Source organism: Protopterus annectens, chromosome 3.part1, assembly GCF_019279795.1.
Source record: "Protopterus annectens isolate FY-2018-M chromosome 3.part1, PAN1.0, whole genome shotgun sequence".
Lineage (NCBI taxonomy): Eukaryota > Metazoa > Chordata > Ceratodontiformes > Protopteridae > Protopterus > Protopterus annectens.
In genome coordinates, this window is record NC_056732.1 from 426246406 (window position 1) to 426263011 (window position 16606).

The window sequence follows — 16606 nt, forward strand, 5'->3', positions numbered from 1 at the left end:
CCATTATAGAACAATCCCCAATAGCATGACATATATGCAAAGCTTGGTTTGTAGATGGAGGGCAGTGGGTGGAACACAGGCACATATGTGGAACACTGTTGCCATACACTAAGCAAGCTGCTGGTGTAACAGGATAGTTTGCAACATACCCTTAGTCAGGGAATTGAGGTTAGAAATAGAAATGGATGTAGCCATGTACTGACAGCACGCAACACACACACTGCCAGTGTAATATCTGACACAGGACCTGTGTGGTGGACCGACAACACATGATAGGTATACCTCTGTCCAGCAAGAGGATAGACCCACAGTAGTGAGCTATGCAGACAGACCGCATTCCAAGGAACACTAGTATGTACACACACACACCCTGTAACACCATTACTATGCAAAGCATAACACAACTCTACTCAGAGTCGGTCTGTAGTTCCTGATCCTCCTACAAATATGTGGCCGCTCTGAGTGTGCAGGTTCCCCTGTAAGAGGTATTGCTACCTGCTGTCTGTAACACTGATGCTCATACACACAGAAAGGATGCCCATCACACAGGAAATGTAAAGGGACCATGCCCACATGCTGTAGGGATTTATAGTGGGTGGTTGCCATGACTGTGGTAATTGGAAGTAGTACACATGTGTAATTATATACACATGTTTATCTGGATAAGTATATGTACATATATTTCCACCATATGTCCTGGACATGGAGTATAACCCTACCCCAGTCCCTATAGTCCCAAAGTCGTAGGGGATGCTACTGTCATTGGGATTGTCTTCACAGACATGGTGTTTGTGGAAGGTGACATCTGCTTGTAACATGTGTGCCATTGGTTACTGACAGACATCCTAAGGAAATCATTGTAAAGTACTGCTGCTAGCATGTAATGCCCCTGTGGAGTGCAGCAAAAATATTGGCCACTATATGTGGAAATTCAGACACACCCTATACAGTCCAGAGGTATACACATGATCCCTTAGTGCACATGTGTCCAGGCCTGACAATATGGATGTAGACAGCCATGTAGATGGGTATAGCACATAACAACTGGTATACATTTGGCATCATAAGTGTTGGATTCACACACTCCTGTCTGGCCTGACACATAATGACTGCTGGTACAGGGGTGCCATGGACACATACTGCCCACTAGATATTGACATACATCTGTACAGCATCCCACTTGGCTGTCTGACATACATGACTTTAAAGCGAGGCCTGGCAGCAGTACATCTGGCAAGTATCTGCACATGACATCTCACTGGTTAAGTACACAAAGCTGCTAGGCATGTAACAATGTACTGTGCAGGCTACTGGCAGACTGGCTCAACACTGGCCTACATCTCGTATGGGGGACTGTACATGTACCTGCATATATAGCAGGCTCAACAGCCATGTCACAGCACAGGGTAAGATATACCTGTGTGACAGTGCATAACACAACCAATGTGAACACAGCCACAGCCACATATGGTAAGCTAGCATAATATTACAGTATATGGACTATCTGTTCTACACCATTCTCATATGTGCCACTCACAGAATGACCCTACATATACCGGGCTGCTACACAGTTTGGTCTGATGGCTGTTTGTGGTATAGAACATGTGTGTGTATGTCCTACAAACATGTATGGCAAAACGGTACCATACAGTGGGGCAGCATGTAACATCTGATAGAAGGGGAGCTAGAACAATGACATCTACCACAGTCTGTACACAGGCTAAAGTACATATTAACAATACACACACTGCCGACATTCACCATCACTACACAGATCTCAGTACTGTGCAAACATCCACAGTATGTCCAGCTTATGTCATAAAATATAACCTCTACTGTACATGACGTGTAGCAATCTGATATATCACTGGCTTGTTTTCAGAAATGATGACTGTATTTATGGTATACAGCACATATGCACCACTTCATGCACGCCATATGTACAAACATGGACAGTGGTGTGGCTGACAGCACATACACAGGGCCAGTATAGACATGTTTCTGTGATAACCTTGTATATTTTCCATTGTAATGGTGTTTGTTGCAACATATGTCCTATGAGGGATATGAAGTTGGTAACTGTCACGGCCTTCACCATCTACAGACTACAATCCTCACACTACTGTCTGCATTCCACAGAGAGATGCACTGTGGCTAACACATGAAACCAAAGGCACAACACTGCCCAGTCTGCAGATGACCCTGCAGATGGGGATTCCTCATATACATGGAACTGACATGGCAGGTATTGCGACATGTATAACAGGCATATCCAGACAAACACTGTTAAACCAACATTATTCCAAATGCAGTATAGCAGCACTTACATTCTGTAGTCAGGTCAGGCACATCCCCCTCCTGTCTGTTGCCCTCTTTCCACAGTGTATGTTGCTAGAGGTAAATCCCCAATCCATCTGAGATGCTGTTTGCCAAACAACAGATCTAGTTCCTGCTTACAGTGACTGAAAAGGGACAACACCACCATAATGTTCCTAGGTATTGGAGTGTGTTTCCATGCAATTGGCTATGGTAATGTTACCACAGCTGTTCCACATGCTATCAGCTAGGGGATGGCTGCAATTCGTGCAGAGGCCATCAGCTGATCATGAGCATCACTTAAAATACACATACTGCTGCCTAAGCAAGGCAGGTGTGGGTCTCCACATCCATCAGAGAGGGAGTGGGGGAGGCAGAGAGAGGTAAATGCACATCAGAGAGGGGTGGGAGAGTAAAACTGAAGCATGTTTGTGTCACACACCTACCAACACAGGGTATCAAACCCCCGACAACTATGCAGAGCTATCATAGTTCGATGCAGTTATTGGATGCACCACATGGGTTACCTGCTATGGAGCACTCAGAACATATATGCATTGGTGAGCAACAGGGATATGGTAGATATATGGTAGGTGACGTACACATGCCTGTCTACATGAACAGGTGCCAGTGTCAACACAGGCGCTCACACAGGGATGCACACACATCGACATACTTGGCAGGGCCAGGAGTGCAACTCATCACTAGTGGGATTGCCACAACACATCAATGTGCAGGTATCACATGCAGCACACGAGTCATATGGAGGTCATATGGGCAAAGAGTATAAGGATGTGTCAGACATCAGACAGCATGCTTCAGTATGCCCTGGGGGTTGTAGTGAGTGTGGATGTGGACATACGCGCCATGCAACACACACACACAAACACACAGGGTGCCAGTTCTGACATGCATGGGTGCATGTCTGCACGGGTGTGTGGAGGTCAACTGTGCCAGCAGGCTGTACAAGGGTAGGCAATGGGTTTACCTTGGCATCAGGCCACATGACAATGGTCTGCATTGTGGCTCAGGCCTGTAGTTTCTGCATTTGCCCACACAGATGGGTATTGCAGCCCTCATCCAGTCATCTGGGTGACTATTGTGTGTGGCCAATGCTGTACATCACATGCCATGTATGTGTTCCTTAGTCCATGACATGGATGGTGTCTGGGATGTGCACACCTCCCACATGCATGTGCAGTGACATGTGGAACTGTACCTGGTGTGTGTGGCCCATGTTGTGAACACAGATTATCATCAAATGTGCCAGTCTTGCCTACCTGTGGCAGGAATTGGTAATGGGCAGCAGGTTTATCCTGCACCTACATTGATAGCATGCTAACAGCATTCCCTGATGTCAGTGGCATCTGTCCATACATGGCATGTTGTCAGGCATGGTATGTCCGTTGTGAGTCACATGTGAAAGAACCACAAGTGGTGCAGGTGTCTATTGGGGAACATGGTGGATGTGCACTGTCTGCATGTATGTGCATATTGGACAGATGGGCTGGGTGACATGCCCTCTGTAGCCCACTGCTATCACTGCATAGTTGCTATCAGTGGCCAATATGCAGTGTACTACCCACATATTGGCTGTTGCCTAGGCATGTGTGTGCATATGACATATGGGTTGAGTGCGTGCTATGGGTAATAGTGGGGTTGCTAACTGTGATTTGCTGGCCTTGATGTCACATGTATGGGTATGGCTTTGCACCCCAGCCTCTCAGCTAATTTACATCTGTTATCCCTGTATGGTTGACATTGTGATATATATATATATAGTAGGTCCTCCATAAAAGAAATAAGCAAAACCCCCTCCACATTGCCCATACTCACACCCCCCTCTACACAGGATACGAGTTACAGACACACACACCTGTCATGTCTGGGAGTAGAACCCCTACCTAACTAGTTTATTACACTACAGCACTAAGCAGTTATAGTACACACCATGGACAGTACTGGAGTGCTTCTTCCCCAAAGGTGTATTTCACAATGGAATGACATCAGCAGGATTACCAAAGTAGGGCATTTCAACTGTACTGCAAGTGACTAGCCTAAAATGCATTGTTCCCTACAGAGACAGTGAGACACAAACAAAACATCCACGACTGACATGTGTGGGTACAGAACCCCTGACCGAGGTCTATATCACACTACAGCATGGAGCTGTTACAGGACACACCATAGGGATTACTAGAGAAATCATTCCCCAAAGTTGTATTTCACAATGAATGACATCAGCAGGATTACCAAAGCAGGGCATTTCAACTGTAGTGCGAGTGACTAGCCTAAAATGCATTGCTCCCTACTGGACTATGACTTTCCCAAAGGTGTATTTCTAGGTGAGTGACATCAGCAGCCTTGTCAAGTTGAGTATATGAATTGTACGGAGTGTGAGTAGCGTAAAAAGCATTGTTCTTTAGTCAGTCAGACACACACACACAGCTTCACACACAAACACAGTTGACAGGTCTGGGGTTAGAACAACTACCTAACTATGTTATCACACTACAGCAGTACACAGTTCCAGGATGCGCTACAGAGATTACTGGGTTCTGACTTTCCCAGAGGTTTATTTCTAGGTCAGTGACATCAGCAGCCTTGCCAAAGTTGAGTATATGATTTGTACGGAGTGTGAGTAGCCTAAAAAAGCATTGCTCTCTACTCAGTCAGACACACACACAGAGTCACACACAAACATAGTTTGCAAGTCTGGGGTTAGAACTACTACCTAACTAGTTTAATCACTACAGCAGTACGCAGTTATGGGACGCACCATGGAGATTACTGAGCTATAGCTCTCCCAAAGGTGTATTACACATTGGATGACCTCAGCAGGCTTGTCATAATACTGCTATGGGGAGAGCGGTGTGAGCATGGGCCATAACCCATTCATGTAGGGGTTGACATGCCACATGTGGGCACACATGGAGTCATATGTCACAGGTATGTGTATACAGCTACTAGATGACTACTTCCTTGTACAGTCATGTTGCACAGCTGGCACGTACACCACATAGAGTACTGGTGGCTAGTATCTGCAGTGAGTGACACCTGCACCTCATGTGTTTGGGGCCCTTTGGCTGTGTGCTGGGTGGGACAAGCCCGGATAGTGCCTTGTCATGGTCACCCTCTTCCCCACATCTATGTCCATCTACCTTTGGCTTATTATAGTGTATTGTCCTTACATATATGTCTGTATTCCTATCCACTGTGTGTGCAAGGCAGGAGTAGTGCATACTGACTTGTGTCTGCACTAAGAACTGCAACTGCCAGATATGTCTGGTCCACTGGTGTTTGCAGACATGGCCTTCATAAGTGAGTGAGCATGCCCAGTATGACCTTTCAGTATGTTGTTGACTGACATTGCCTTCATTCCTCTAAGTGTGTGAGCATGCCCAGTATGGTCATCTGTATTGCATGTGTGGATCAAGTCCAGGTAGCTTGTACTGTGGTGCTGACCTTTGTGTTGTACACCAACAGGTAGCATGCTGTGTCTGCAGGGTATCCATTGGTCATTTGGCATTGACTGTTACTACATTTCTGCATAGTTGGGGAGGGGCACCTGACTGTTTCTACATTTCTACACAGATGTGGGGGGGGGGCACACCTGACTGTTACTATAAGTGTACGTAGGATTGGGGGGCACACCTGACACTTGTACACATTTGCTAGGACTGTATTGGTATGTCAGGTACTCCATTTCAGTCTGTAGTCTTACCTATCGTGCTGGCTAGAGGCATACCAGTGTAGTACAGATCTTAGCTTTAATTACCGACATATTAGTTTCTGACTTCCTAGCCTTCACAACTTACATCCAACTGCCTGGACTCCTGTAGTCCGTCTGTGTATGCCTGGGGGTGGGGTTACCCATAGGGCTCATTCAGAGGCCATAGTACAGCATTTATTTGTGTTTATATACACCTATCCTGCTGGCTGCAACTGTTGTTGGGTATATGACCCCCCCAACTGGCATGGGTGAGTCACTTACCTTGTGGGTGTTCCAGTATTGAGGATGGTGCTGCAGGGCTGCCTGTGTTGGATGCACATAGTACACTCCCTATACATGGTTGAGCAGAGGTAGTGTCATGTTTGACATCCCTTTTGCTGTATGTGCGAGTCAGAGAGGTGTCATTACCTCAGTCCCTACTGTGTCAGTGCATGTGATATGCGTTGCCTCTTTGCCAAAGCTAGGGCATATTGGGCATGCCTCCTTCTGCCTACTGGGGCAGGCTCAGGTTGTTCCTCCTCTGAGTCACTCTGTGCCTGTGAGGGCCTTGGCAATGGTGGGGGGCTGGGTGGCCCTGCCCTATGCTGTTCCTGCTGCAGCTGTTTCTGCAGGATCATATTGTGTAGCACAGCACATACAAGGACAATTTGGGTACATGTAGTTGGTGAGTACTGCAAGGCTTTACCAGATGTGTCCAGGCACTGAAACCGTGACTTGAGCATCCCAAACACAAGTTCTATTATGATTCATGTTTGTGCGTGTGCCTCATTATGGAGTTCTTGTTCGGGTGTCTGTGCATTTCTGATTGGTGTCATCAGCCATGGCTCCAGTGCGTATCCAGCATCCCTCATTAGGTGACCGTGCGGGATGTCCCCATTGGCAAATGTCTGGTGCAGCTGCGTCAGATGCCAGATGTGAGAATTGTGTTAGCTTCCAGGGCAGCCAGCACACACATTCATTATTATGCCCTGGGCATTGCACACAACCTGGCAGTTGATGGAGGGGAAGCCCTTACGGTTGATGTAGACTCTACCCCGCTCACCAGGTGGTGCTTTGATGCATATGTGCATGCAGTCTGTTGCACCCACTACCTAAGGGTATTCTGCTATTTGGTAAAGAGATGCATAATGCTGGCCAACGCCTCACGGGTGATGGGGAAATATACGTGCTTGCTGACATGGCATCCAGGAACTGGTGGAGTACCCTGAATGCTGATGCCTGTGAAATCCCCATCATATCCCCAGTTGGCCTTTGGAAGTTACCTGTAGCTAGTATTCTTAGACCTACACATACCTTGGTATCTGCTGGGATGGGTTCCCCTCTGTTAGTTTTGTGTGTGAGGCGTGGCCGGCACAGCTCAACAATTTGCTGTAGGAGGTCCCTGTCCACCCTATAGCGCTCCACTATCTCCAGCTCATGTAGCCCTTGGTAGGTTACCCTGGGTCTGTACACTCTTCTCCGTCTCTTCATTGTGGGTTTCTAAGCAGCATTCACATCCTCACCACCCTCAACCTCTTGCACATGCTGGTTTATGATAGCAAAAGCAGCCCCTAACATTTTTTCTCTTGCTTTTGTTTTGTAAAATATCCCCATCTGTACACAACGGTGGTGCAGAGTTTTTGGGAAAGGTGTTTGCATAGTTTATAGTGGTGTGCTGGGCTGGGCTGGTCTGCTGCCTGTGTAATTGGCTGATTCTGATACATTTCACATGTCAGCTAAGCTAGTTCTCATTGACTACCTTCTTACTGCTGTTTTCCCTTCTCATTACCTCCCTGTTTAAGCCTGTATGTGCGCCACGCAAACGGAGTGCTCAAATGTGTACAGAGCTGCTATTTCCTGGTTTAGCTTCCTTTTTCTTCCTGTAAAACTCAGTGCGTGGCACGCACACCCGCTTACACTTTGCAAAGGGTGCTAGGCAGGTTTAGACACACCCTTAGCTTAGCTGTGCTAAGCTAGGAGCAGTCCCGAGCCACAGGGCTCCAATCCTCTTCCAGTATGCCTGACACCCCCCCCCCATGATGTCACCTATATCCTAGTCTTGCACCCAGCTATTTATACTCTTACACTCTTGGGACCTGCCTTACACCCTGGGGAAATCTGGGATTCACTATCCTTCCTCTCATTTGTATAGGATTGCCTGCTAATGCATAGTTACATGTCCCACACTGCAACCATTATTCACATTGTTGTTTTCTATTGGTTGTTTTTTCTGCCAGTTTGCATATTAGTCAAAAAACCGCCTTTATGAACAGCCTATGGGTGCGATTCAAGTATGAAATTTTCCTTGACCTTACAAGTCCAAAAGAGATGAGAAAAGCAAAGTAGACATTGGCTAATTGAAATATACAAGCTGGTAATGGCCAATCAAATGCAAAAATTTTATATAAAAGTAAGAATGTCCCGACCCTTCTTTACGATCTGATGAAGATTAAATCAAAAACGCTTAGCATTTGTGAGCATCCAGGGACTTTTATTTCCTTATTCTCTTTTAACTGGAACTATTAAATTTATTTTAAAACAGACACTGGATGTGTTTTGTGGACTAGTTCGTCAGCAACTTTGTTTATATCTTTGGAGACTCAGCGTTAGCCTTGGTGATTCATCTGTCCTAGTTTGTGCTTTTGTTGTTGATTTGGTAGTTTCACCACAGCAGTTGGAAGATTTCTTTCATCTCATTATTCACTGGCCAGGTTCTCTTATGCCTGCCATTGACTTGCATGGCAGAATACTGCTTTTAGTTAGAATCTTATTTTAGGTTTATTTTATTATTTTTCCCCCGATCCTATTTGCGGGCCGCTGCCTTATGCTTAAACAGCAGAGATAGGCGAAAAAAAAAAAAGCTGTTTTTTTATTTTTTAAACAGTTTGCAATGCCAATGGCCTTCTGCTTGGCCATTGGCATGCTTCCTCAATAATATGCAGCCTTTATTTGGAGCTGTCATAGCTCCGTTTTGTAGTGTGCAGAAATGTACTCGGTTACTAACTGAGTACATTTCTGCAGATTGCACTCATCCTGCACTGACAGCTGCTGGCTTCCTGGATCGCAATTTACCCTCATTTGCATAGTTTTCACCGACAAATGAGGGTAATTTGCATACAGGAGCTCAGTCCGTGCAGGATTAGTCTAGGAGCTCACTTGCACGTCCCAGGAGCTCGTTCCTGGATCGCACATCGGCCATATTGCCGAAAATAGCTCTTAGACTAATCCTGCATGCTCTACAGGGATTCGTAAATCCAGGGGAATGTTTTTATATTACATCTAATTTGTCATAATTATTTAAACTGCAGATGTTTTTGTTTATTTTTGAACATTGTAAAATTATTGTTCTTAAAATGTTTTGTAATAATATGGAGCTTTTTTCTCCCTGGGCTTCTGCTGAAAATTGTCTTCTACCCATTCGGACTTTCCCAGTAATCAAATGTCAATCTTCTTCTTCTTCTTCTTTCAGTTTTTCCTGGTTATGGGTTGCCACAGCGGATCATCTGTCCGCTCATGATTGGTAGTGCAGTTTTACGGTGTCGAGTTGCCAGCCTGGCGCCCAACCTTCCACAGAAGGCACACACATGCACACACTCACACCTAGGGCCAATTTTGAGTGTCCAATCCACCTACTGCATGTCTTTGGGATGTGGGAGGAAACTGGAGCACCTGGAGGAAACCCACGCGACCACAGTGAGGATATGCATACTATGCACAGAAGGCACCCCAGCCAAGAATCGAACCAGAGAACCTCTTGCTGTGAGGAGGCAACGCTAACTGCTGCACCATCATGGCCATCCAATAATCAAATGTCAATAAACTAAATAAATAAAAAAACATAAATAATAAATAAATAAATGACAACATTTAGTCTCTTAAATTATTTTGAAAGACTGCATCCTGTTTCTCAGGAAATAAAAAGTGTAATGTTGAATGTAACAGGTTCAGTCAGGATGCCAATTTCAGACATCTTTCTATAGGGCTTGTCTATACAGTGTTAAATATTGGTGTCTGCAGACATTTTAAAATGCCTGCATGTCATATGTGTGTGTGTGTGTGTGTGTGTGTGTGTGTGTGTGTGTGTGTGTGTGTGTGTGTGTGTGTGTGTGATATAAATGCATAAACAGATAAATAAAGCGAGAGAGAGGAAATGCACTTCCATAATACAGAAGCCAGATTGATCAGACTTCATAAACATTGTGCATCTATTTTTGCATAAAACCCAATTAAAAAAAAAAACAGAAGAGAGAACTTAGTATTTGTACACATAACAAAAGTATGCCTCTATGAAGCATCTAATTAGCCAAACCAATCCTAAGTAATCCTAACTGCAAACTAACTGTCCAAGCTGCTGCAGTTTGACTACTCTCCTGACTTTTTTTTTAACAAGAAACATTTTTATTAAATTACCACTTATGACACAGGCAGTCATACATTTATATGAATGAAAACAAACTATATTAGCATACTTTTAGTTGCTGACATTAGACATTATGTATGATCTATCCAGTCTTGTCAAACATTACCTAGCTCATTCAAATCCTGCCTTCTTTTACACCTCTTTCCTTCTCCGCGTGTATTTTTCTCACAATTCCATTTTTCTATGTAACTTACTCCTACCCCTTTCTAAAGATCCCATTTCCAGTTGTGTTATCTCTGTTATTATATTCACTACTTCTAGTACAGTTGGTTTAGACTTTGCTTTCCATTTTCTAGAAATTGCTTTTTTGGTAGCCATCATAATTAGACTCAGCAAAGTCTTACTATGTCTAGGTAATTCCGGTGCTATATCACAGCTTAAAAAATAATTTTCTTTTTTATATCAATTTGCTCATCTAGTATTTTTGATGGAGAAGTTTGCAAGGCAGTTTAAAGTCTGCCAACTCATTACACTCCTACAAATATGTTGTAGATTACCTCTTTCTTCCCCATCACACCTTCATCATTTCCTGTGTACCTGAGGAAAAGTACTTTGGAGGCTACTTTAGGTATAAAAATACCTATGTAAACACTTCTAAGCAAAGACCCTTAATCTTATAGACTCTGTTGCATATAAAGGAGACAAACATATATCTCCTCAAATATTTATCCTTTTAACCTCATCTGATTGATTCTTACAATTATACAACATTTTATATATTCTACTAATTATCTCATTTTAACAGCAGTTCCTGTTCTAGATTTTAATAAAACCTCTAGCAGTGCTGGTCTTTCATTTATGATGTCCCTATTTCTTTCACTTTCCCTGTTCTTTGATATCAATCTTTAATAGGGAAGGCAATCTCTAACCTGCAATCCAAATAACTTCCCAGTCTCTCCTTGCTTCTTGAGCTTCCCCTTGTTTCATCAACATCTCTTTCCACTTTGAATTATAGCTTTCTGTTTATGCTATGTATAGGAGCCTTAACTGCATAGCTCTGAAATACTCCTTCAAATCAAGTAATTCCAAACAACCCTGTTCTATTGAAAGAATCAACTCATTCTACTAGACTCTTGCCATCTTTCCCTCCCAGTTAAAATCCTTCAGCTCTTTATTAATTGCTATCCACAGCTTATCTTCTGGTTGATAAAAATAAGCCTGACCTGTGAAAAAAACTTGTTAAAATCTCTATAAAATTCCAAGGCTGACAGATCTTGAGACTATTGAGATTATTTGCTGTCAAAATAGCTGACAAACCATGGCAGTTCAAGGACACACACACACACAATTTTTGGCACACCTTAGTTCTCCATTTCTATAAAGTGCAATGAAGAATGTCATGCACACACCAATATGGAGTTGCAGGGGGGGGGGTTCTCCCCTTGCAAAAAAAGAATTGCATTTTGCTGTGCATGCTTTGAGGTTAATTTTTGGACCATGTACAGTAGCCTATTATTGTTTTGTAGTCAACATTTATATGCTGACATTTTGGGCATAAATATTTTGTCCATTCAATTTAAAAGAATTCAGAAGGCTGTTACATGGAGCATGTGTAGTAATGTGTCAGCATTTTCTGATCATTGTTGTGCACTTTGATGTTTAGATCATTCAGTGAAAATCATTATACCCATACACACATATATATATATATATATATATATATATATATATATATATATATATATAAAACTATAGATACATAGGTAGACAGATACAGGTATATATATCATCACTGCCCAGACTGGTTTGGGAAGTCCATCCAAGTATATAAATTTACTCCTCATGTGCAAAGTCAGAGCAGAGCAAAATTAGAAGCAAAGCTTTTACAAATATTTTGTTCACGTACAAAAAATACTAAAACATTTGATTTCATGTCAAAACATTAATGTTATTATCACTCTTCCTAAAATATTAAGGTTTATTTTTGTGCAATGTAAGAAGTAGAAAATATGTTTTTTAGAGTTGAAAAATGCAAATGACATTGCATGTTAAATATAAAAGTCTTAAAGGAGTTCTGAAATTAAATATCCCCTATATGTAAGTATTTCTACAGATCTCATGAATACAAGTCCACAGTGGATGTCATCCCATATTGCTTTATATTTAAACCTATAAGGAAAGCAAATTATTTCTTGAGTCTCTGATGTCAGTCACCACAGCAGCAGTATAACTGCTGTAAAGTGTAACTGTGGATTGTACTGATAGTCCTGCAACTTGGCGAGCCTCCATAACTTTGAGATTCTGCCAAAAGCACAGCATTTTAAACAGATATGAAGCATAAAAAAGCAAACAAGAACCGTGCTTCATCTCAGCCTTCAGCACCATTCTTTCGAGTGATGATTAGGCTGTACAATCCACCTTGCCTTCTAACCTGCAAAGCTTTTCATCATCTCAGTGTGAGGAAGAAGTATATTTCTGCAGTTAAGGCTGGAAGATTAGGCAGGTCTTCTCCCACAGCTGATCCATGGCACACTGTGATATATCTTTTGGAAGTTCATCAGATTTTTATGTGGCCGAACTAGCAAGCATCAACTGTGATGAGGTTTTTAATGTGGATTAATCTTTTTGTTCTATGTACTGCAGGTTGGATCCTGGTCTAGTGAAGGCATTAAAATCAATTGAGTAAGAATATTTATTTTCTAATATGCTCTGACCTCTCTGAGGATAGGGAGAGCTTTTAAACACCTTTAAAAGAAGCCCTGTTTACCCCAATGTTAAATAATAAATAAATAAATCTTTGGATCTGAATATTCCAGCAAATTGCTAGTTTAATATTCCACTTTTACAGTGAATATTATTGAAAAAGTGATATATTTGCAGACGCATTCTTATTAAACATATCATGACAAGTCTGAATTAGTTTATACTGAAAACCTTGAAACTGCATCAGTCGGCCAGCATGTGGTCAACTTGCAGTTTTCAAGATGGTAGAATGTCAAATTAAAATGTATTGATTATACTACAACAATCAGGTAGTGTAATTCGAGCATTTGGGTTTGACATTGTGCATGGAGATTGCGGTTCAGTGAGGAACAGGAAATTAGCCCATTTCTTCACTGTAGTGTGATCTCAGAGTTGCTATATTTAATGTGCAGGGGGTGTGAGGGGCACAGCCCCCACATTGGGGTGCAGGGGGCATAGCCCCCCTGCAAAATAGTAGAATTAATGTACTGTTGATTTTAGACTTTAAATGTGCATAGCAGGAGGTGAGTGACACTACCTTCTGCTATGTAAAATACATTGAGCCATGGTTGTTGATATATTCATTTTTGCTTTAGTTTACTTTTCGCCATTCTGGATTCAGCATTTCCGGTCGACATTCTAAATGTTCGACCAAAGCAGATTTGAAATGCCAACAGTCAACCATGAATCTTCAGATCTTAGCACAGCCCTATTGCAGCCCTTATTGTGGTATTTGACTTGTTACTGCCTTCCTTATGGCATGAAATCAAAGGCCATATATATTTTCAATTTGGTCCTTCCTGTTTTCTTGACTTTCAGTATCATGAATCACAGCATAGTGGTCAAATGCCTGAGATCATAATATGGTCTATCTAGTTTCTTTCACATCTGGCTTGATTCATACATTTTGTACTGCCCATGGTAGGTGGCTTCTGAGATTGATTCCTCTTGTAGACACCTGTTGGAATGAAGAAGTCTTCAGAGATTAATTTGAGTATCTTTGCAGGTTACGACTTATATAAAATGTTTGTAGAAGTTAACTGCAGATGCACCTGTAGGTGTCACTCAGATGTAATGACTTAAATCTAACCAAGGGTACTGTTTTTTATTAAAAAAATATGTTAATGTTTATTTATGTTTTTTTCTGGGTCATTATAAACTCCTCATGTCTGCTCACCTTCAGTCTGCACTGCAGCCCATTTGTTATTCAATGCCTGGTTGAGAGTCTTCCAGGGCAAAACCATTGTACAGGCAACCATGAAGGGTATTTTGAATAATGCAGTAATCCTGCCTCTTGTGGCTGACACTGATGAATGCATCAGAGTGGGAGCATCATATGCCCACCCCCTGATGTGTGCATCTTCCCACATAAATGCTCAATGAGTGCTACTGTCACCAGCCTGAGATCACCAAGTCCATGTCCCCTGGTCTATGTCCATTTATGCCATGCAGAAACCCACCTGTACAGGAGAAAATGACTACCAGGATCATTAAATCCCTCCTCCTTGGGATGAGAGAGAGCTAACATAAGTAGCTTGTTCGCACCTTATGCTGTCCTGCTCTTCCAGCATCCAAGCTGCTAATCTAATATGGGCCATCTGGTCAGAACTTTATCCATCTGTGACAAAATGAGATACTGCCAGCACAGCTAGCTGGAATTTTGTAAATAATTATATGTCATTGGTGAATATCGAAATGATTTATACTTGTGTTACAAATGTATTAGAACTGTATGTCGTGTATATTTCAAACTGCTTGTACAGATGTGTGTTGAAAAGGTATTTGTAGAGTGCTGTGTTTGAAATGCAACCAGAATGTGCCCTACTGGAAGAGAACAGAAATGTACCTGTACTTATGTAACTGTTTAAATGTATATGCTTAACAGAGGAAACTTGAGGGTTAACCTCAGTCAAGCAAACTTTAGAAAAATATATGAAATTAAATTACTTTATAGGTTATGCAATAAAAAGGCTATCTCTCAAGTTTTCAATGCAGCTTGAGACACAAAGTTTGTACTAAGAAGCTTTCTGTATTGTTCTTGGAGTGAACAAATTGCTACTTTTGAAGCATGAAGGAATGCAATTGTTTTAGGACTTCCAACATCTTCCAAAGATTTGAACAAAATTCTTGTCTGTATATTTTTACAGGTAGATACTAAGCTTCTAGCAATGGGGGTTTTGGCCTGGAAACTAGAATTCAGATCACCAGAAATTATGTCATTCTGCATGCTATCCCAGTGGTAATATTTTAGATATTAATTTGAGAAGTTTCTTAGTGAGACATGGCATTCTGTATTCAGTCTTGGACCTGACAAGAAACATTCACCACAACATCTGCCTTGCTCTAATAGTAAGCTACTAGGGAATAGTAACAGTCTTTTAGATACAGTCAGGAATATAGTAAAGCTTAGTTTAGATGTTTTTCTTTATTTGTGTGAGCCTGTACTGCAATGTTATCTTAAATATGTCCTGCGGTTCTGAACTCTGATGTCACTGTGAATATATATTTAATACTATCTTGGTATTTATTATTTAGTTTTAAATATATTTAAACCTTTCATTGTAGATGATCTGTGTAGACATATTTAAGTTTTGAGAGTACTTGCATATTTATTTGGTGACACTGTGTGGGCCACTTCTAATAGCCTTATTCTTGGTCAAACTACCATTTGTATTAGAATAATATTACACAGTAAGATTGGAAACCCTTTGTTAAAGGCCTTAAAGTAGCTGATAAGGAGTGATTCATGGCAGTGGAAACTACCTTATAGTCTGGGCAGAAGGGGGCATAGCTAGTAAACCTGTGCCAGTCTTTCCCATTTGTGTGTGTAAATCAAAATGCTAACACAATCCCACACAAGTACAGAATGGTGCAAAGGCCAAAAAAAATGCAAATCAATACAAACAAAAAAGCCAGCACTGTCTGTCAGCTTCCCAAATGAAACTTTAATATCACAGCAACATGATATTAAAATAAACAGTTCCAACCACTGGAATTAATACAAAGCATACCGGTTTCAGATGTATGTAAATCAGATCTCAAAGAAAGTGTGTCAGGTACTTGGGCAGGGCGCAAAGCACTGGTTGGACAGAGAGGGTGTTGGAGGTCTTGACTTGGTCATTCAGCTGAGATCTTAACTCTATAGATATGCCAGTGGGGAGTCTTATTGGAGATCTGCAGGAAGGGGGAGAAACCAACCCTGGACTGACTGTGGTCTCTGCATGCTCTTAAGGGAAATTGCACTTGATGCAGATAGCTGCATCTGGAAATACTGTGTCTGTACTTGTCATCCTCTCAGTGACTGCTCCCACCGTTGCCAGTGGTAAGGATTGAAGCTCCTTGATTACTGGTCCAGTGGAGGGTCTTCACACCATCTTTGCCACACAGACAGGATTTATTTTTAATGTTGATCATATTCATTATTTCTTAGATCTGTATTCAATTATTCCACTAATGTTCCTAGTATCCTACAATGC

At 42.0% G+C, this 16606-nt stretch overlaps 1 protein-coding gene across 1 annotated transcript in view; it reads right to left on the reverse strand.

Moving 5' to 3' along the window:
* The window catches only part of DPP6 (dipeptidyl peptidase like 6), a 2722860-nt gene that overhangs the window by 1220833 nt on the left and 1485421 nt on the right, over positions 1–16606 (reverse strand). The window lies entirely within an intron of this gene.